At 35.2% G+C, this 23602-nt stretch overlaps 1 pseudogene; it reads right to left on the bottom strand.

Moving 5' to 3' along the window:
* Positions 1-14151: 14151 nt before the first annotated feature.
* On the bottom strand, positions 14152-15256 carry LOC130855869 (ubiquitin carboxyl-terminal hydrolase 46-like; annotated as a pseudogene).
* Positions 15257-23602: the final 8346 nt, after the last annotated feature.

Genomic DNA, 23602 nt, shown 5'->3' with positions numbered 1-23602 from the left:
GAGATTCTGCTTTTAAAGGGCTCTTGCACAGACTCACTCACCCCAGAACCCATGTAAAAGCAACACTTTGAAAAGAGCCTATACCTTATGTGAAAGAGATTGATTTGCTAATCCTAAAGTGTCTGCCAGAGGGGCAAAAAACTTTTGGGATTCTCTCCAGGGCTAGAGGTCCTGACAGACACTATTTTCATGTTCTCCTTCTACCTCGCCATCACCACAGTTGGCAGGTGCCATTTTTGCACTCTCCCTCTAGCCTGCTAGCACCTGTCCCTCCAGAGGTGGGGGTGAGCACTCTTCTCTCCTTTGGCCCCCAAAAGCCAGCAGAGGCAAACAGCCCAAAAAGGGGATGCCCCTTGAGTGTCAGGCAATGAGTTTCTCAGCTGAACAGGCCAACTGGAGAGACACTTTGAGAGACAACTAAGAACTAAAGCATGGTTAAATAATACGGATCGTTGCCTACACACGGCTACTCCTTTAAGACTGGGAGAGATAGCTGTTTCACTTAACGCATAGAAACACAAGAGTCAAGCAAAGTGAGGAAACAGAGGAAAATGTTCCGAACAAAAGCACAAGATAAACCTCAGAAAAGAAACCTTAATGAAAGGGAGGTAAGTAATATACCTGATAACTCAAAGTAATGGTAATAAAGATGCTCATTAAACTTAAGAAAAGGATAGATGAACACAGAGAGACCTACAGCAAACTGATAGAAAATATAGGAAAGTACTAAACAGAAGACACAGAGCTGAGGCATACAATAACTGAACCGAAAAATACACTAGAGTGGTTTAACAGCAACCTAGATAAAGCAGAGGAATGGATCAGAAATCTGGAAAAAAAGGGTAATGGAACTCACTCAGATAGGGCAGCAAAAAGAAAGAAGAATTTTAAAAAGTGAAGATAGATTAAGGGACCAATGGGACAACATCTAGCAAAATAACATTTGCATTACAGGGGTCTCAGAAGGAGAAAAGTGGGAGAAAGGGGCGGATGACTTATTTGAATAAATAATGGTTTAAGGGGAAAAGAATGAAATGAGTAAAGAGGATCAATTGTATGGAGATGGACGGCAACTAAAGTTTTGTGAGCAAGCACGCTGTATTATGTACTGAAGTCGAAATGTAATGTTGTACACATGAAATCTATATAATGTTATAAACCAATGTTACCTCAATAAAAAATAAAATATAAAAAAGAAATAGTGACTGAAAATTTCCCTAATCTGGAAAAGGAGGCAGACAGCCAGATCCAGGAAGTATAGAGAATTCCAAAAAGGATGAGCCTGAAGGGAACCACACAAGACACATTATATTTAAAATGCCAAAAATTAAGAAAAAAATCTTAAAAGCAGAAAGAGAAAAACAATTTGTTATGTACTAAGGAAACCCATAAGACTATCAGCAGATTTCTCAGCAGAAATTTTGTAGGCCAGAAGGGATTGGCATGATACATTCAAAGTGCTGAAAGGAAAAAAAAACAAAAACAAAAAACCCTTCCAACCAAGAATACTCTAATCAGCAAGGTTATCATTCAGAATTGAGGAGAAATAAAGTTTTCCAGACAAGCAAAAGCTAAAGGAGTTAATTACCATTAAACCAGCCCTGCAGGAAATGTTTTAGGGACATCTTTAAGCTGAAAAGAAAGAGCACTAATTAGTAACAAAAATAATATGAAAGTAAAAATTTCACTTGTGAAGTTCAATGTATAATAAAGGAAGTAGGTCAATCACTTATAATGCTAATATGAACATTAAAAGACAAAACTAGTAAAAGTAACTATAACGATAATAACTAAGGATACACAAAATAAAAAGGTGTAAAATGTGACATCAAAAACATAAAATATGGAGGTTGAATAAAAGGAAGAGTTTTAGAATGCATTTAAACTTAACTTGCTATTAATATAAAATAGACTGCTACATATATAGGCGGTTACATATGTACTATATATACATATATGGAACATTATAATAACCACAAAACAAAAACCGATTATATACCTACAAAAAACCTATAATATACCTACAAAACCTTCAAAAGATAATGAGAAAGCAAGCTAAGCATAACCTATAAACAGTTATCAATTCTACATAACATTCAAAGAAGATTTAGTGTCTGCCCTTCCTAAATTCCTCCAAAAAATTGAAGAAGGGGCACTCTCAACTCATTTTACAAGGCCAGCATTACTCTGATACCAAAACCAGAATAGGGCACCACCAAAAAAGAAAATTATAGGCCAATATCCTTGATGTAATACCAGAAACCATAAAACTCCTAGTAGAAGACACAGGCAGTAGGCTCCTTGACATCATTCTTGGCAGGGTTTTTTTTCTTTTTTTTTGGATTGACTCCAAAGGCAATGGCAACAAAAGCAGAATGCAACAGATAGACTACATCAAACATAAAAAGCTTCTATCTAGAGAAGGAAGTCATCAAGAAAATAAAAAGGCAACCTACTAAATGGGAGAAGATATTTACAAATTATATATCTGATAAGAGGTTAATATATGAAATATATAATGGACTCATACAGCTCAATAACAAAAACAACAAAAATTTTGATTAAAACTGAGCAGAGAACCTGAACAGACACTTTTTCAAAGAACACATAAAGATGGCCAACAGGTACATGAAAATATGCTCAAAATCACAAATCATCAGGGAAATACAAATCAAAACCACAAATGAAATATCACCTCACAACTGTCAGAATGACTGTTATCAAAAGGACAAGAAATAGCAAGTGTTGGCAAGAATGTGAATAACGGGGAATCTTCATGCACTGTTGCTGGGAATGCAAATTGGTGCAACCACTATGGAAGACATTACGGAGGGTCCTCAAAAAACTAAAAATAGGACTATGACTTCTATTTTACTTCATAGTTTATTCTAAAATATAGTTGAGTTTCCAATGAAAAAGTGCTTTTGTCTATTCTATGTTTTGGTCACTATGTAGGACATGGAAGAAAGAGGTAATCCACAAGAGTGGGAGGTCCGCCGATATGGGGACTGTTTATGTAAATAAATAAGGGTGAGTAAGATCATATACGGTTAAGGTAATCAGGGACATCTTATTAGAAGAGAAGGCCTTTGAGGTGATCCTTGCAACATGATAAGTCTACGGTAAGTGAAACTATGGGGTAAATTTCTGTTAGATTAATAAGACACACAAAATCATGCAGGAGAAAATGTAGCAAACTGTTAAGAAACAGTGAATAGTATGGCTAACCCAGAGAGACGTATGGGAGATGGACCTAAAAATACTGAAATGGGCAACTGTGAAAAAGTTATCTAATGTTTTGTTTGTTTGTTGTTTGTTTGCTTTACAAATTAAAATGATACAAGAAGTGGAAGAGAAAGCAACTTGGACAAGCCATCGAAAAATGTTCTCTTTTTAAAACTTCAGACCTTATTGATTGCTAGGATCTGGGGAAAGGCTCAAAGTTTGTACACTAAAAAAAATCAGAGGAAAGGGGAAAGAGAGAAAGAAAAGGAAATACAATGCTCTGGGGATATATAACAACCTGATATTTTATTTGACTTCTGTCACATTCAGGTCTGAGTCAGAAAATGCTCCATTAAAAGAAGTTGATGGAGACTAAAGACTGGACCTCTGCAAGATCTTAATGGTAGGTGAGAGTCCAGTTACCTCATAGTGAAGCTTCGTAGAAAAATCTCCCCTTTTCACAACAGACTTTGGAAAAATAAAAAGAAAATTATCTTTATATACATGTACTTTTAATGGACTTCAAATAGGAACATTCCTGAGGAGTGAAATTCCCAACTGCATCTGTCAGACTGATTTTTTCTGATCTAATTCCTTAGGGACTGCTTCTCCTCTTCCACCAATCTTTCCAAATTATGGTGAAATGTAGATTGTGTGTGCTGTTCATCTGTATGTGATACTGAAGTATCAGCGTGTGTTGGGGAAAATTCTTATTAAAAAGTCTCAGTGTAGAAGCAAAAATTCTGTATTCTCTGTGTGCTCATGAAGTGTCTCTGGGTTGCTGCCACAGTTTGTTGTTGCCTGAGACTCTGCATCTTCCCCTTGTGTTCTTCCTGAAGGTAACACTTAGAAACAACTATTTGGCACCTCAGTGCCACCCGCCAGGCTGATTTGTCTGAGACCTTGTTTCCCAGCAGGTCCCAACATGTTATGTTGTTTGAAGTTGTGCTTCAGTGAATCCTTAAAATGTTGCGTATGCCTTCTCCACTTTTCAAACAATAGCTATAGGAAAGAAGCAGCTTTGTTCTTGGTGGTATGCCAAAATTCAATATTGTAGAAATCCTCTATTTGAAGAAACTCTTAAAAATTCAAAACCATTACTCAAACATCTAAGTCTTTTTCTAGAATTTAATTTGTCAGGAGAGACATAGCCTTAGAATTCGATTTATGTTAGTTAGAGTTAATCCTAACTAAAAAAAAAAAAAAAAAAAAAGACAATTTAAAAAAAAAAGTAAATTTAGACAAACAAGAAAAGTTGAACCAAAATGGAAAAGAATAATCAGGATTATTGAAAAATATGGCTTTGAAAGCAACATTTCTCAATATTCCTGACCATGACATGGTCATGACATGGTCAATTTTTTGTCAGTGGACCACTGTCCCAATCAATTATTTACTTCTCAAGCTGGCTTCCTGCTCATACACAACATTAGAGAGGTATTGAGTGGTGGGATGGTCCGCATCTTCAGCTGTCTCAGATTCCAGACATAGAGGTTCAAACTGGGAGAGAACAGTCTAATTAATGATCCAAATATGAAACTATTTACAGCAAGTGGCAATGTATTGACCAATGGCTGACCAAGTGGTTGTCCAGAATTCAGGCAGAACCATTCTGGAGCCCCCACCAGAAAACAATTCTGCATTAGGATGGAGTCCTTTGTCTTTTCCTCTGCATACACGCCACTGTTTCAGGGGTAAATCAGTAAAAAATGTCATCATTGCAAAATTGCAATTATTTAAAAGATCTTGCTAAGAATTAGGATTTAAGAATAAATAAATGAGTGGGTTGTTCTGAACCTGACTAGCAACATTTGGGGGCAGCCACATACCTTTTGTTTTGTATTGCTTCATATTTTTGCTTTTAGTTAGGTTCAGGTTCTAACTAGGCTAATGGAGTCTGCCAAATAGAGTTAATTGCCAAAAATAAAAAGTCATAGAATAGTTGCATTTGCATATTTTTCTTGAGGGAAATTCCATAGTTTTCATCAGATTCTCAAAGAATCTGTTCCCAGTGAAGTTAAAGAACATTTGTGCCTGCTCTCTCACATCCACACACACACACAACTCTTATTGTTTTAAATACATAAACACACACGTGAGTAAAATATGCAGAGCTACCTGAATATATGTGCATATAAATATCAGTAACGATGATCCATCTACAAAGCGCCACCATGTGCTTGGGACTAGGCTAGAATTTTATATTTCTTCTTTAAATTGCCCAAATAACCCAGAGCTACAGTTTTTATGTTCCAGTTCACAGAAATGGAAATTGAAACTGAGTTTAATTATTTGTTCAATATCATACAGCTAACAAATGCTAAATCTCTGTCTGCAATAGCTATGCTTATTTCACTTTTAAAACAAACTATGTAAAGCCATATTCTTAGCTATCCATGGTATGATGGATATAAAATGGTCAATAAAGCAAAATTCACCTGTAACACATATATGCCATATAGTATAATAGGAACTGCACAAATATTACATAATGTATGATTTTTCATGTTTAGCACATATAAAATTATAAGCAAAGTACTGCGCCTTCATATTCCATTTTATTTTTATTTTATAACCATTTTTTGGTAGCTTATCATGAATTAGGCATTAGGTTAAGCACTTCAAATATGTATTTTTTTTTAACTTCAACTACAAATCTATGAATGGTCTTGTTCCATCTATAAATGAATAACTTGTCTTAAAGAATTTAAGTAAAGTATTTGAAAATGGTAGTATTATTCCCATTTTACAGATAAGAAAACTGAAGCAGAAGATAATTAGTAACTTGCACAAGGACAGTTATTTAAGTGACCAAGTTGGGAGAGAAAACCACGTCTATCTAATTGTATAGTATGGGTCTGGACAATTAGTATGTAAGGAGTATAACCTAATGAATTAATTCACAGACTGTGGAGCCAGACTATCAAGTTAAGATTCTGATTATTTCACTTGTTAGTTGAGTAAGCTTGGGAAAATTAATTAACTTTTCTGCTTCACTTTCATCATTTAAAAATGAGAATAATTGACAATACTTATACAGTTTTTGTGATAAACACTAACTATTAATTCCTGTAAAATACTCAGAAAACGCTTGGCACATAGCGGGTACTCCATGAATTAACATTTTATCATTAATTACATTATTATTATGATATTATACTATATAAAAAAATAAACAGAAACCTCAACTAAATAGAGTTGGAAGACCATAAGGAGGAGCTCTCAAGCCCTGTGATGACAGCACAGTCCAACAAAAGAAGAAAGACTCCTCTTCCTTCCTGGCAAGGACTCAGCCAATGAAAAGCCATAGACTCTTTGTTTACTATAGTCATATCATCTTCCTGTCCCCCTCTATAAAAGTGTTCTCCTTCCCTTGCCCTGGGGGAAATTGCATGTGGCTCTCCCTGGTTGCAGACCTTGAATTGCAATTCTCTGCTGATCCTAAATCAACCCATCTTTGCTGGAGAAATATCTGGCAGTCTATTTGTTTCAGGTCAATGACCATTATTATTTTATTATTGTTTTCTCTAACTATCTTTCTCAACTTCTAATAAAACAAGCTAATAAGTAGAAAACACTTACCTACAATCAGCCCTATTGTTATGAAGGGTTAAAGAGTGTCAAAATATTATAAACTAGGTGGTCTATCAAGAAAAGACATTTTTTTCTCACATTTTGGAGAATGGAAGTACACAATCATGATGTCTGCATGGTCAGGTTCTGGTGAAGAGTCCCTTCTGGTTGCAGAATGCCAACTTCTCCCTCTATCTTCCTAGCTAGCTATCTGACATATTCTTATGAAGACACTAATTCCATTTAGGGGGCTGCACCCTCAAGCTTTATGAGGGTGAATCAAAAATTATCTGCACTCTGGCTGCAGAATTTATTTTAATTAACTTGTAGAAAAGACAAATGTCATTTTTGGACATAATCTCCTTGCTTTTCAATACACTTTGTCCATCTGTCAACAAGCTTTCATATTCCCTCATTAAAAAATGTTTTAGGCTGAGCTGCAAGCCATGAATGTACGCTGTCTTCACTTCTTCATCAGAAGTGAATCTTCATCCTCATAGGGCTGCTTTCAGGGGACCAAACAGGTAAAAGTTTGATGGAGCAAAATCAGGACTATAGGGAGGATGCTTTAACACCTCAAAATGAAGTTTTTTCAGAGTGTCGGCAGTGTGGGCAGAAGTGTGCAGACGTGCAATGTCATGCAAGATCACAGCACCCTTGAATAGCAGTCCTCTGCATTTAATCCAAAGTTAAGGCTTCACCTCTTCAATAAGTATATCTATCCATTCACACACTTCTTCACGACAAAACAGTTTCTCCATACTGCACACAAAGTGTTCAATAAATAACAGCACCAGGGATACCCTCAGACCACAAAAAAACAAATATATGCACACTGCTCTTGTTTCATGCAAATCACAAGTGGAGCATCCATTTTTTGCTTGCATAGCATTTACAAATAAACTGATGTAACACGTTCACACCCGCACAGCCGTGACTTGGCTACACAGACAGTAGCCTTGAACAGAAAGCACTAATAAGATAGTGCAACCAAGAGAAGTTTTAATATAACAGGAGTGTGGATAATTTTTGACTCACCCTCGTAAGTACTTCCCAACAGCCCACCTCCAAATGAAATCATATTGGAATTAAGGTTTCAACATACGGATTTTGGGAAAGGAGGGACATAAACGTTCAGCCCATTGTGTAAGATAATTAAATCTGGACATTTTCCAGGTTCTGAGCTTTGAGATAGGGTGGGGGTCAGCTGGAACTTGTGCTCCTTAAAGTTTGCTCTGATGTAGAGAAGCAACGAGTTGAGGAGAGGATTCATACTACGGGTATAAGAAAAAGAAACCCAGTTTTTCAGTTTTCAAACAAACTCTGAAAACTCAAGACAAAGGGACTAGAGAGACAAAAGTATTACATAAAAGGCTTTTTGAACATTCCTAAGGCAAGATCCTCATAATCATCAGTAATAGTGGAATATAGGTCAGAATGAAATATTTATTTTCTTGAGATTTTCCCTACTTTGGCCCACCTTGGAATGCTCTATAGGTAAGTGAATATTTGCCCTGACTGAGTAGAGGCGGTAGGGAAGAGAGCAACAGCAAATAAGTGGAAATAGCTTGTGTCTCAGAGACAAGGTGAAGATCCTCTCCCTATGCCACTAAGAAGATTCTGATGACGGTATCTGCAAGAAGGCTCAGTTTATGCTGCTTTGTGATAAGAGTATACACATGTGCTTGACTTTGGAAGAGTAGCAATAGTGAAAGCTGAACCCAGGGCTGAATATGCTTTCTTGGTTTTCTAGAAGCAACGGCTATGTGAGACCTAAATAAAGCTACAAGCCCAGTATTAGGTGTGGAAACCAGGTCTCCAGCCTTGCAGGGGGCTTAGATGTTGGCTGAGGGAGAGAGGCCATGTGTCCAAAAATAGTTTTATAGTTGTGATGAGGAGATCTTGCATACCAAAGGCCAAATGGTGACAAGTTTTCCAAAGTGGACAAAAAAGTGGCACCCTGATGCCACTTCAGCTGCTATTAGCAAGACTAGGAGGCGAGATGATCAAAAGTTGACAGTCAACTTGAGGACTGTAGACCTCAGTGCAGGCCAGTGAGGATAACTGGGTCAGCCACCCCTTCCTAGTCCATGGTGCCTTACAACTGAAACTATCCCAGGAAAAAGAAGGGCATTAATAGATAAACAATATGTATACAATATAGATTAACCTTAAACTTATAGACAAATCATGAGTTTGTCATAGTGTTCCTTTGTCATAACATTCTGCCTCCATCAAGTTGTAGAGATAAACGAGATTTCATTATAGAATTTTTAAATTAATTAGATAGTGTAAACCTTGGTCTTTGGCTAGAAATTCTTATTTTTTCTTACTTTTACTAAGCAATAAACAACACTTCCATCATTCTCACCCTTACTACTCAGTTGGTGGGATTGGCCTTCCCTACAGGGAAACGCACCCCACCTGATCACTGAATGTCCAATACTGCTCAGTCAATCATTTATAGCTAGTGATATGTTCTCACAACATGATTTATTCTTGCTGAACTCTGGACTCCTGATGCTGGGTCTCTACTACATGTTTGAGAAAGCACAGTCCCCTTTCAAGCAGGACCTGGTCCTCAACCCTTAGAAATATTGTGGGTCATTGTAACTGACAGCAGTCCAAAACATATTCCTATGTTGGGGCAAGGGAGATAGGCAATTAACCCTTATTGGGTTCTCTCTATTTTACAGGTTCTTTTTCTAATCTGTGCTTCTAATCTGAAAGGTAGGTATTCTTATCTTGTTTTACAGATGAAGAAGCTAAATTCAAAAACATGAGTCTTGCTCAACTATGATGTAGAGCTAATATCAAACCCAGGTTTCTGTAAGCATGTCTTTACTTTACTTTACTTACACCACAGAAAAACCACACAGGTAGCTGGGGACTCACCTTGGTCCACATTCTTTTCAGATAAAATCTGTCCTTGTTCCCCTGATGCAGTATAGGAATCATCCAGGAAGCAGATTCCTGGTCCCAACCCAGGCCTACTGAATCAGATTATCTGGCAGTGAGGCCTGGGAATTTGCATTTTATTAATACCTAATATCATTCTTCATCCTTGCTTAAATTTTTAACATCACATTGCTCTTTAATATAGAGCCTCTATCTGAAACACAAAATGCATGAGAAATTCAAATTTATTAAGATTTTATATTTCTCAGAAAGAACATATACATGTACCTACTCTTTTTCAAATTCGTTTCCGATTTAGATTATTACAGAATATTGAACAGCATTCCTTGTGCTATACAGTAGGTCTTTGTCGGTTATCTATTTTAAATATAGCAGTGTGTACATGTCAGTCCTAAACTCTCAATCTATCCCTCCCCCCAACCCTACCCCTTGGTAACCATGAGTTCCTTCTCTAAGTCTGCAAGTTTGTTCCTGCTTTGTAAATAAGTTCATTTGTATCCTTTCTTTTTTAGATTTCCGCACATAAGGGATATCATATGAAATTGCATTTTTGTTTTTTAAAAAATTGATAAACTAACATTTTTATCACCCCAGGACTCACTATCAAAAACTTACAGTTTAAGGTCAAAACTAACAAAATCACCAGAATATCTTGAAGGAGCCCACAAACCATAAAATATCAGGCTTACTCCAGCTCTTTTTTGGTGTTACAGTACTTTGAGATGTATTGTATCATTACTATTTAATCACCTTTTAGAACTTTTGCAAGTCTAGTATGGAAAGATTAAAGGTAATTTTTATCTCAGAAAAAAATGCACCTTTAGCAAATGTTATATATTCACATAAGAATTCATTAAATTAAACTTTTTTCATTATCTCAGCTGTAGAAACTTGCCCTTGTACTTGATCAATAAATCTTTGTTATTTAAAATTTAAATTAATGATGGTCTTTGACTTTTCTCTACGAAATATCATTCTGATCAACAATTAGAACATCATATCTCCTTCTTTAGCATCACTTGTTATTTGCCTCTGCCATTAGCAAATCCTGTATGTAATTATGTTTATAGCCACTTACTCCCGATGGATTCTCCTAAGCTGTTTCTTATATTAAAAATATTTCTTACTGCCAAAGAGAAGTGGATACTTAACATATATTCCTCGATTAAGTTAATTCCCCCAAATTTGATTATTATGTGAAAATACTTTGAGCTTTTTAATTTAATTTGATGACTGTAGCTATGTGTATATAGTCAGTAAGTTTAGGTAAAGATATATAGAGGAAATAAGTCATGTACAAATGATCCTATCTATTTATTAACATCTGTTTATAAAAATTATATGAGATAGCTATAAATCATTCCAATACCGGGCAGAAGGAGATAAGTGCTGTTACTTTGATTTGGGGAAGCAGAGAGCCTCATGAAAAGTATGGGTTAGACTTGACAAGTACAGAGAGGATAAAGGTTGTTTTACTGGAAAAAAAGACACTGTATGACTGAAACATTGAGGTAAACAGTTACAAGTGAGCAATCATGAATTATTTAATTTCTTTAGAACATAGTGTGAGAAAGAGGAGTGAGAGATGATACAGGAAATATAGGTTGTAGACATCAGAATAACTTTAGGAATTTAGATGGTATTCTGCAGATCAAAGTTATCATTGAGCACCTATTAAATCTGTTATTAAAATAAACACATTCCATATATTAAATAATGCCCTCAAACATCAATGGTCTTCTGCTTATTGATTCAGGACTTTTGCAATGAATTGGTTCATACTGTTGGAGGAAAAACGAAAGCAGGAATGCTTTTGAGCAAAAATTGCAAATTCTTTTCCTATTGTGAATCAGCTGAATATTCTAATTTTGATGCATATATCAAAATTATCCAATAAATGCTTTATATACACATATATATTATAGCATTAATTTTTATGGTCAAAATAATTGTAATAGTAGTTAAAACCTGGGAGATCAATTAGTTTGTGAAAGGTCAAGTAGCTGGTTAGTACAGTGCTGAGATTAGAGCTAAGACATTTTGACACCTAATTCTAGATTATTTTTTCTGCATTACTTCTTTTCAAGCACGTTTATTAATACTGCAAATTCAGACTACCTGGATGAAGATCAATTTGTATTTTAAAAGATTGCACTATATTTTTATTGTAGTTTATTACCATGAAGAGAAACTCTAACTAGGCTAATGAATTCTGCCAAGTAGGGTTAACTGCCAAAAATAAATATTAGTGTTAAATTAATGGTTTACATGAATATCCATCTTTGAAAGGTGTTTGATGTCAACTAAGCATTACTTTCATAACCTGGTTTACATTATTAATTTAAACTGAAACATTCTTATTCCCAAAGTGCATACATTTTTGTAGCTTTTTCCCATATTTTCAATATTTCCAAATTGATGAGCTTTATCAAAAAAGAATTTTTCTTTATAATTTTTTTTTCATTTAAAAGATAATTTTAATAATTTTTCTCATGTATCAGTTCCAAATATATTAGGGATCAACCTGCAGTCAAATATATGGTTTAAGGATAGTATAAACAGCTCCCTATATCAGTCACCTTCAATTGAAAAGTGTCTCGCCTTAAAAAGGAATAAAAACACACCTTCCAGGTAAGCCATTACTGCGTATGTTTCACGGAGGGAAAAAAAGTATTTATAAATATGAATTCAGCTCTAAGCAAGGCAAGGTATATTTTCATCACTTGTATAAAACAATAACGTGAAGATCACCCTGTTTTTGTCTTCACCAGTGAAAAGCAAAACATTTCACTTCAAGCATGAACAGATGAAGTGTTGGCATGCTTACGTAAGTTGTGAGTGACAAACAGTTCAAGGTATTTCAAAGATAAGAAATCCAGTTTTCATCTAAAGTGCTACGCTCTTAATTGTTGCAAAATGGCCAGTAACGTTTTCAATTTCAATTTTAGTTCACATTATGCCAAAAGTTTGCATGTTAGTTCGCCGATTTACTCAATAACAAAATAAAAGGTTCACAGTATATTACAGTGTATGTAAGTCAACTGTCTTCCCAAAGGAAGCCAAGATCTACAACTCACAATATTTGTAGGAAACCAAAAACCAGCTCAAGAGCAAAACACCGTATCAACCCTTTTAATAAAAGGTACCAATACTCAAATGATTTAATAAATACATATATAACAAAAGTGAAAAAAGTAACTACGATGAGATGAGGTTCTTCCAAACACTCCAACTTGTCAAGCATCCTGGGATTCTGAGCCAAAGAGACTCTGCTATTTTTTTCATCCCTCCACCTGCCCACCGACACTTCCTTTGACCCACCTGCATCCCCAGCTAGCTATAGTATCTCCTCTAGGGAAAGTTCCGGGTTAGCCCTGGACTTGCCAGGGCTTCAGTACACAGACTGAAATGCTAAAATGTGAACAGTTGTACAATGTAGCTGATAGGAGGAAAGGTGCAGCGCCTTCGTTCTTCCTGGGAAAGGATGGTGTCAGTGCTGCCTAGCTAAGGAGAGCTGGGCAGGAGGCAGTCCCCGTGGCATCTCAGCCCTGGCACCACTGACTGCAAAACACCAACAGGATCAGAAAGATACCTTGGGAAGCTTAGCAGCGCTCAATAAAGGATAGATACAACTCACAGGACAGAAGAAAAGTATCACTAAAAACAAAGAAGATAGAGTTATTTTTCTGAAACTTGGTTTCCGTAGAAAGATAAGAAAAGCAACTTTCCACTGTGCACAAAAGCTTCCTCCTCTTGGCTTCACCTGCCCTGAGCTCCATACCTCATCAGCCCCTAGAATTCTAATGGCCAGGTGAGCACAGCCCAGGGCAGCCGCTAGCCACCGTGAACAGCTTCTCTTCACCCTGTTCCACCCAGAGGATGAATTGTTTCAAGGTTATTCACTTCTAAAGATTTTCACTCGCACAAACTTAAAGCTACAGTTGCAGCTCTAGAAGGTGAGGATCTACCCCATTTTTCTGTCCTTCTGTCAGAAAAGAGGCAGAGAAGCTAAAAACAGGGAGCAATGTTTCCAGGGACAAGTTAAAGGAATGCATTGAAAGGAGACCCCAGAAGCCATTTAGGAAACTTAGCAAAGACCCCAAAAAGGCTGTTGATGTTCGTAAGAAATGTCATTCTAATTCAGCCAGACACAGCCAGTGGTATGGCATGAACCTGATCCTAAAATTAGCAAATGTTATTCATTTAAAACTTACGATAATCTGATTGCAGTTAACTCTACCTCAGACTAACATAAAACCACGAGTAATGCTGCATGTAGAAAAACAAAGGCAGAGAGAATCACACAGCCAGACCACTGAGACTCGGAGTCACACCATTGGTGGGCCACTGGGGAGGAGGGACGTCGGCAGAGAAACCAGGTAAGAATGCTTTGAACATTTTCTCCCTCTGGAATTAGTCCCACAGTCGTTTAAATTATTCTCTTGACTGATAGAATAAAATATATCCAGATTCTGAATTTTTTTGATATATCTGATGTCAGGCCATATAATTCTTCAATAGCTTGGGCATCAATTTTCTCTACAAGGTCATCATCAAACAAAAGCCAGAAGCCATGACTTTTCATAATAGTGATATAATGCCAATGATCAGGACCACTGCCGCAGTGCTACACCGCCACGACCAGGTCGTATATGCGGTCCAGGTTCATCGCATCGCTGGAGGTGTTGAAGAGCCGGAGTTCCAGTGGGAAGACCACCCTGTAAGACAGCTTGGTGTACACCTGTGGAGCTGCTCCATGTACTTGAATCGCTTGGGGTGCAGGCCCAAAATCATGGGCAGCTTTTTGACTCTCATCCTTTTCTGGGCCTTCTGTTTGCTGCAGCACGTTTCACAATAATACTTCTGTTCACTACACAGTGTTTCTGTGTTGCTAAAGTCTCTTAGACAGTGGGTAATAGATGTGTTCTGCTCCACATCAACAGAAAGGTCAAGAAAATCTTCATTTTTGCTACTAACAGTTTCACAGTTCAAGCATCGAGTTTCATTGGTGAGCGTTCCCTGAAAAATCTCATGGACCCAGGTGAGTTCTGGTTTATTATTCTCTGCAGGTTTATTCATGTTGCCATTTTTTAATTTTCCATTTTGTTTCTCCTGTTTCTTCTCTTCCTGCAGGATGTCCGCAATCGTGTTTAGCAAATAATTTAAAAATTCGTGAGCATCCTGATGCATGCAGTTATCAAAGAGATCATTTTCTTTTCTAAGCCTTGAAATGAACTTCTTTGGGTGGGATCACACCGACCTTCTTCTTCTACATGGCGATGCTGTGGAAAAGGTCTGCCAGGCACGTCAACAAGTTTTCCTTCTTTTTTTGCTGGGCTTTGTATGCCAGCGCATTCTCCCGGAAGGGCCGGCAGAAGTACAAGGCATGAAGCACGGAGTTCCAGTAGCATGTGTTTCCAAAGCTGACCAGTCCAAAGTAGTGTTCATTGATTGGAAACTGCTCTGGACCAATGTCTTTTTCCAGAGTAGAGGCATTGGTGCCCATATTACAGATGGAGGCTTTGTTTCGGACAGTCATTAGTCTAAAGGTTACAGAGACCCGCACCGCCATCTTTATGAGGTGAAAACAGCCCCGGCCATGGTGGAGCGCGCGAGGGGAGGCCAGGCGCGGTGGCAGCCTCTTTAGCGTTTTGAAAGAAAATTTCCTGCTAGGAAACTGAACAAAAATATTGATTCAGAAGATTTTACTCGTCCAACCATCACATGCCATAATGTGAATTCATAATGTCTATTACAGCTTATAAGTCATTAACTTAGAGTTATATAATATTTGTGAGGGTAATAAAACTATGTTATAAGGACTCATGGCATGAGTTAAAGATATAACTGTCCCCTCAGAAGTCAAGCTGAAGTAGATAAATACGAGTATTGATTTAAATTAAATCTGTCAAACCAGGCTGGCATCCTTCACAAAAGAGTACACATTTCACACTTCAAAACATAAGGGTATAAAATATTTCATGGAACACCTAGATTAATAATAATAATAGCAAGTACTTACGTATGATAAAAAATATTCCCACATTCCTAGGAAAACATGGATTATTGTGTAGCCATGGTAACAACAGTCACCAGAACCAGTCTGAACATGCCTAATTAACAAATGAAAGTCTATATTTATGATAACACACAATCACTAGAACCCTTTTTTAAAGCAGTTTAATCATTAAGTAACAATACCTCACCTCAGTGAACACGCCTTTGCATGCCTACCAATCAATGAGGGCTCCTTGCTTCTAAAAGCCAAGCAATAAAAAATGGATTCTCTTATAAATGTCAGCCACTCAACAGCAGTCTCATTATAGACAAATTATGTCAACCCAGTCATCTGTAAAAGTCTACCAATCCTTGGAATCCATGTTTTCAAAATATTCTATAGAAAATAAGCAGTTGGGTCTCCTTAGAGAGATTAAGCTTAACCAGCAAGCTCTCCCTAATTATAGAAAAACTACATTAGTTTTATGTTCTTTATTTTATATTTTGAATAGAAATTTCATCCTTTGACAGTTCTGGAGATTACACCAAGATTATGTCGAAGATCTTTGCTTGTCAGCATTTTAGAGGACCCTGAAGCAACAGGCATGCACACTGGACTCTGTATTCCAAATTCCACTTGTTTATAAGATTTGTTTTTGAAGAGTCATTCTCAACAACAATTTGAACTCTGTCTTCTTCTAAAGTGTTTAGACCAATATCTTTTTATCATGTCTTTAGACCTAGGCCTTTGAATAAAGTAATTAGATCTTTTCATCATGTATTCTTGACTACACCGACAATTAAGAATCTAAATGCCTCTCTTTTCTGCTATGTCGTCACTGTGTGTAAAATTATCTAGTTGTAATTCTAGCGTGGTAAATTACTGATTGAGTGACCCTTGGCAAGTCTTTGAAGCTCACTAAGGCTTAGTTTATCTGTATGTGACATGAGGATAATAATTCCTACTTCACAAGTGGGTTGTGACACTTAAGTGAGATAACACACAGGAAAACATGTAAATATTACTTAGTGATATTGTTTATAGAATCTGAGTGGTAGTCTTATTTTACAAAGCAACAGATTTTAGCCACATGCGTCTCTAAAATGCTGCTGTATCTCTGTCCTTAACCTCCATCTATAACTCTAAGCAAAGTTAAAGAAGGCTGCACCTTTTTCATCTTTAGCTTTTAGATAACGTTTGCACATAAAAATTGGACATTCTTTTTATTTCTCATCCTTATTTTCTTTAGATTTCATTTACCTTCCTTTTATCACTTTCATTCCTTGAGAGTCTACAGAGTATGCAGAATGAAAGTTTTCGATGTTACATAAACAAAAGCAAAAGTCTACATTTGAAGCAACAGAGATTTGGGACATAGAAAATGAAGACTGCAGAACAGGTGGTAGAAATTACATTGTCAAAGTCCTTGACAGGTTTGCCTCATGATGGAAAAGATTGGTATTTACTTAAAGAAAAGAAACAAATGAAGAATACATAGTGTTTTTTACTTTTGAAGGGCATTTTTATTGCTGAATTCTATAATGGCAAAATGGGAGAATAAAAATAAATTAGTGTAATTTAAGTCAAATCCATTTGTATTTATCTTAAACTATAACTTAATTAGTAACATTTTCTTTAAAAGAGTTCTAATTTGGGTTTACTTTTTTACAAATAAAGCACAAAGGAATGAGCCTATAAAACATTTGTGCATAGTACTGAATTTGAAGATCTGTCTTGCAGGATCCTTAAAGGAAAACACTCAATATTATGGAACAAAATTTCATAAACTGTAAAGCATTTGCATTGTCAGAAGATGAGAACTGACATTATAGACATTTAAAAATTTATATCAGCACTGGAAATGCTGGATTCATGAACATTTCAGGAAGAAAGAAATACTAAAGAATATAAATGATTATTTTTTATTTAATGTACTATCCTACTGGATTATATAGCAGCTATGCTAATTGCACACACATTCATATTATTACTATCAAGGTAAAGTTTCACCAAGTCATTTTCCAAAGTAACAAGTAGATGGCATTATATTACTATCTTTAACATATATTTCTAATGGTAAAATTGAAGAAAATAAAAATTCTACAAAACATTTTTGTTTTAAAACTCATAAGGTGGGTAAATAGATCTGTTTTTTCAATAATTTAGTCACTTGGGTCTATTCAAATCTAAAATCATTGCAATTCTAGTGCTTTCCTTGAAATAATTGTTTTGTTAACTGAAACTACGTAAAGAAAACTACTTAACAGAGAAAATAATATCTTTAACACAAATTCAAATTTATTTTATGACATTTAAGACTCTATACAGATTTCCAGTTTGTAGTGAAATATTAAGTTATGCTACAATGTGTCTCTAACCCCATACTTAAATAAACGAAAAAATAATTAAAACAAGAAAAGCAAATAGCAGCAGTCCTTGCCATATTATTTGAAAGCAGTCACATGAAAAAGACAATAAAAGATTGTAGGAATCCATGTGTATTTCTTACCCAGACATAAAGGAAAGAAATAGAAACCAAGCAATCCTCTCTTAAAAACACCCAATATTAGGTGCACTATATGTTATACCTGCTCTACTAAGAAAAATCTCAGGGTACTCACTAGGATAATCACCAGAAAAGGTGAAATCTACCAGAATTTGTCATTTGCTATCACTAAGTAGAACTATGGGGAAATTGTTATATATATACATATATATATAGATAAAATAGATACATAGCCTCTATATATATATAATCTATGTATCTATTTTATCATAATTACCAAAAGATATTTCCAATAATAATGAAAAAAAATCCTAAAAGAAAAGAGAAAAGATGAGATTTTAAAAACAAGTATGGATAACTGAAGCCACTGATGGCCCAAAGATGAGGGCCAATGAAAATTCAAATTTGTCTTCCTTTCTCAATGAAAATTTATACCACTCCTAGGAGCCAGGAGAAAGACTTTTATAGACAAGAGGTGGAAGCAAAACAAGAGATTGGCTCTAGCATAAGTGGTTGCGTTATTTGGGAAAGCTTAGTTAGCTGTTTGTGACCGGTTGTCCTTTGGTTTTGATATTTTTTAACCTCAAGACATTACAGGCGTAGATTTTGGTTTGCTTATGAAGGTCACTAAGGTATTAAAGCCACGTCATTCTAATGGCCTCTCTGTTTAATTAATTTGACAAAAGAAAGATGATCAATGCCATTGTATCCCAGAGATCAACTGCAACAGTGGGGACTATAGTACCTTCCACTAACTTCTCTCAGGAAGAGAAGCCACTATAGGAGCTGCCCTCAACAGGGGCATGTGGTGACCATGCAAATGCCCATCTCATATTTTACACTGCAGGAACTATGACTGATAGCCTTGGGTGTTGAACTCAGAATCCAGGACCACATTAGCTTTGAAGCTCTGTTTCCCACAGTAGTTTCCCCAAATTAACTGGGTGTGGCAAGGATCGAATATAGGCCCATTGATGTCAAACTGCTTGAGAACTCCCCATCAATCTGACTGAAACTTTCTTTGAACTGCTCTACAGTCTGAAATTCTTCCTTCCCCCTATCCTTCACAGAATTCAGACCTGATCACCCCTCCTTTTCTGACTTTTCCAACCTGGTTTTTTCTCTCAACAAATATCTTGCATTCCTAATAGTATCTTGGTGTCTGCTACTCAGAAACCCTAATCAATGTGCTTGTAACTTTCAAGTAGAATGAAATTATAGTTAACAGTTTGATAGTGAGTGTAGAATGAATATAAATGTAGAACTACATTTTTTAAAAATCTGGAGTAAATATAGCTATAATACCAAATATTATAACTTACTGTAAAAGTAATATAAATAATAAAACTAATAAGGAGAGAACTCATTTTTTATAGAATCACTAAATGCATAAAATTGCTAAGAAATTTTTAATGGAGTATATTAGAGAATAGCTCTCAAAATATTAGTTGATTAATTAGAGACCATAAATCATTGATGTGTTTGTAACAGATGGTGATCATGATGATGAAGATGACATCATTGTCATAGTCATAGTCCCTGGAATATATGCATAATAATTAATATTTTTAGGCTTTTAAAACAAACTACTGGTAGATTTCTGAAATGAATACTTACATTAGAATGTAAACTTAGAAAATAATATCCAAAGTTTCTTAGGGTCCAGTCAATGACAAAGATCCATTTTGGAATTCTTATAACCTTTATCTGGACTGGTCAAACCTTGTCTATTGTGCATCAACTTTATCAACTTGGTGATACACTCAGAGAAATCTAGACATTTCAGTCTTTGTGCTTATGCCTGTATACAAGAAAGGACACTGATCTGAAATGAACTTATGGCCTGGTTACAACTATAGTAGAGAAAGTATTCCCTTTTTAAAAACTGAGAACCTTCGATAATATTTAAAAATACTATAAAATGATAGTCTTAGAATTTAAAATATTTTCATCTTCAATTTATTTATTCAATAACACGTATTCAATATTTATAGAGTAACTACCATTGGTGCACTATTACAAGCATCTATGAGGCTCAGGAACTAAAAAGATATACAGTTGATCCATTTCAGTTAAGATAGGCACCATAACCAAATGAAACTGACATTATGAACTTAAATTTACACTTTTTTTTTTTTTTTTTTTTTACAATGTTGTGTTAGTTTCAGGAGTACAGCAAAGTGACAGCTTTGGTTTTTATTTTTTCTAATTTTTTTATTTTTTTCTGGTGACTTTTTTTTAAAATTTATTTTATTTTGTTTATTTATTGGCTGTGCTGTGTCTTCCTTGCTACACACGGGCTTTCTCTAGTTGCTGAGAGCGGGGGCTACTCTTCATTGTGGTGCACAGGCTCCTCATTGTAGTGGCTTCTCTTGTTGTGGAGCACAGGCCCTAGGTGCGTGGGCTTCAATAGTTGTGACACATGGGCTCAGTAGTTGTGGCTCACGGGCTCTAGAGCACAGGCTCAATAGTTGTGGCGCACGGGCTTAGTTGCTCTGTGGCATGTGGAATCTTCCCAGGGCAGGGCTCGAACCCGTGTCCCCTGCATTGGCAGGCGGATTCTTCACCACTGCACCACCTAGGAAGTCCAAATTTACACATTTTTAATTAAAAGAATTGATGCCAATAGAGTAATAGAAAGTTTTGAGGAAAAAATCCACACTAAGGCTTTAATTAAAGAATTTTTAAATATTTTCAAATTTATTATTCATTTTTTACTTTTATATAACATCTATGCCACATGGACCCTAGATAATCATCAAATTTTAGTGTATGTGTCTCACCGTATGTGTGTATATTTAATTTCTGTATGTATTCATATTTTAAATTATTTGATGGGACATGTTTCACTTTGCAAAACCTAGGTATCAAGATTCTTAGGTGATACTTTGAGATGTATCATCTCTATTAAACACATTCCAATACTTTTCTATTTAGATGCCACACTTCTGTTCTTAGAAATGATCAATTTTGGTGATCATGTACTTGTAAAGATTTTTGATATAGTAATGAAATAAGACATATTGTGAAATACTCAGTAGAACTGTATTTACATTGATTAAAATAATACCCAGATATACTTACCTATATAATTTAGCTATAAGACTATATGACTATGAGGTCATAAAATTATGTAAACTACGACCCATATGTTATTAAAGCTTATACATATTTTGAACCCAATTACTTGGAAGTCATTTTCTCAGTTGTTTATTATTCGTGCTCTATTAATTATAGCTACTTCCATTAGGAATATAAAAGTTAAATATACACTTCTGTTATTTTGAAAAGAAGCCTTTCATACAAGGCCCAAATAAAAATTTTAAAATTATAAATAAACATCTATTCTTCTATAAACTCAATATAAAGTTTTTGATTAATTTCTATTAAAAAACATTATTTTTCACATTTATTTGTGATATAAGAAGAAATTGATGCTATTGATACTCAGGGAAGCTGAAGACTGAATTGTTTTTAAAACAAAAAGCACAACTGTGATTATATTATAATTCCATCTTACTTATCCTTTCAGTTAATAAGAAAACACATGAATATATGCCCAAACAAAACATGGGCCCCTAAAACACCTTAGTATAAACAAAAGTAATGAATCAAATAGTTCATTATTGCTGTTCTGACAGTAACAATGATTTCCTAGAATAGCAAAGTCTAAGGAAAGGGATCGTTTCATCTGAGATGAAGAGATACAAACCAGCTCTTTAAATATATTCTGATGACACCAATACATGAGTCTTATAATCTAATTTTTGTTTAAGTCTGTTCTTATAGAATTCAAAGAGTAAATTACTTGAGTTTTTTTCATTATTTTTGATAAGCAATAATATGTGTATGATACTTACTACCTCATTATTGCCTTTATAATATAATTTTTAAATTGGTAGATCCTAAATGACCCTTCTGTTTGTAGCATAAAGGTTAATTTAAAATATTAAAACAATTTGCTGAGCCTAAAACATTTGGTTTTCTTCTTCAATTCCCACTTAGTAGACTGAACACTCCTTGTGGAAAGTCAGGGTGTTGTTCAACTGGTTCGATAATTTCAAATGACAGCCAAATCACAGGAAACAATGAAGATGGGAAACCAGGCATGATTCTTTATTCTGCAATGATGGAAACAGGGAGCTCATCTGATGTTCATTTCATCAATTGGAAGTTTTGTTTCACAAAGTTGTAAGTTATTATCACTCTTCGTGTGTGAAGGACCTAACATTTTCTCAGTATAAAGGCAAACGTGTAGATAAGTATGTTGAAGTTGCAAGATATGCAGGATGTACACTTTTATATTATATATAGATATGTGATCTCTTCTCTGGAAATTCACCCTGCTAAAGGAATATGCTAAGGGTCTGGGATCTGTTCAAGAAGTGAGTAGGAAATGAATGAAAAAGCTCTAAAACTAAAAATAGCTACCAGATTTTATTCCTTTAAATGTTAAACCATGCTATCTTAGACATATTCCAAGATAAAACTTTTTTTAAACTAATGAGTAAGCCAAAGTACAGAAATATGTAGATACTAGGATTTCCTCAGTTCATAAAACTGGCAGAAACAGCAGAAAATACTCATGGCTTTTAAAAAATCATTGCATTCATTTATTCAAAACATAGTTTCCTTTTTGCTTTATAGGTTACTTGAAATTGGAAAAGGGCATTGGCTAAAAACAACAAAAAACCTAGCATGAAACATACATTCTAAAGTAAACAAAAAAGATAATTTTAGAAAATCATAGGTTCCCATGAAGGAAAGAAGTAATGTAAAAGATACTCACTTCATTAGGATGTTTCTTAACATAGAGGGATCAGGAAAACATTTTTGAGTTTATATGCTTTGACATTTGAGCTAAGACCTAAATAAATAATAGTCATCTGTGCAAAGAGTCTTCGACACTGACTTCTAAAATAGTGCTTTTTTCAATTTACTATAATTCCATGGGTTCATTCACTTAAAAAATCAGCACACATTCATAGTATGTGTCCATTTATTTACTTATTAATTATAATCTATGTGCTTAATGATACCACAAAATAGAACTTGAAAAGGATGACATTAAAATTAATCATTTTTAAATTATGCAGATAAAGAGAACTTTATCATTTACTGGTATTTCAAGGCACGATGTGAAGTTCATTGTTCGTTGTTAATAACAGTGGTTATAAATGCATAGTAAGCTAGTTTCCATGGGAATTTATCATTTCATCAAATCTAGATACATCATTAGCTGTTTAACCTCATTGTGTGCCTGAAGGACTTGTACTAGAGTTGTGCCCAGTATCAGATTATTTTCTTTTTGTTCATTTATGCTTTCATTTTCAGAGATATTTTCAATTTGTGGTTTCTTGGAAGGACACTTTTCTTAACCA

Source organism: Hippopotamus amphibius, chromosome 6, assembly GCF_030028045.1.
Source record: "Hippopotamus amphibius kiboko isolate mHipAmp2 chromosome 6, mHipAmp2.hap2, whole genome shotgun sequence".
Classification (NCBI taxonomy): domain Eukaryota; kingdom Metazoa; phylum Chordata; class Mammalia; order Artiodactyla; family Hippopotamidae; genus Hippopotamus; species Hippopotamus amphibius.
The sequence above is the reverse complement of the archived record's forward strand: the minus strand, read 5'-3'. Positions and strand labels throughout refer to the sequence as shown.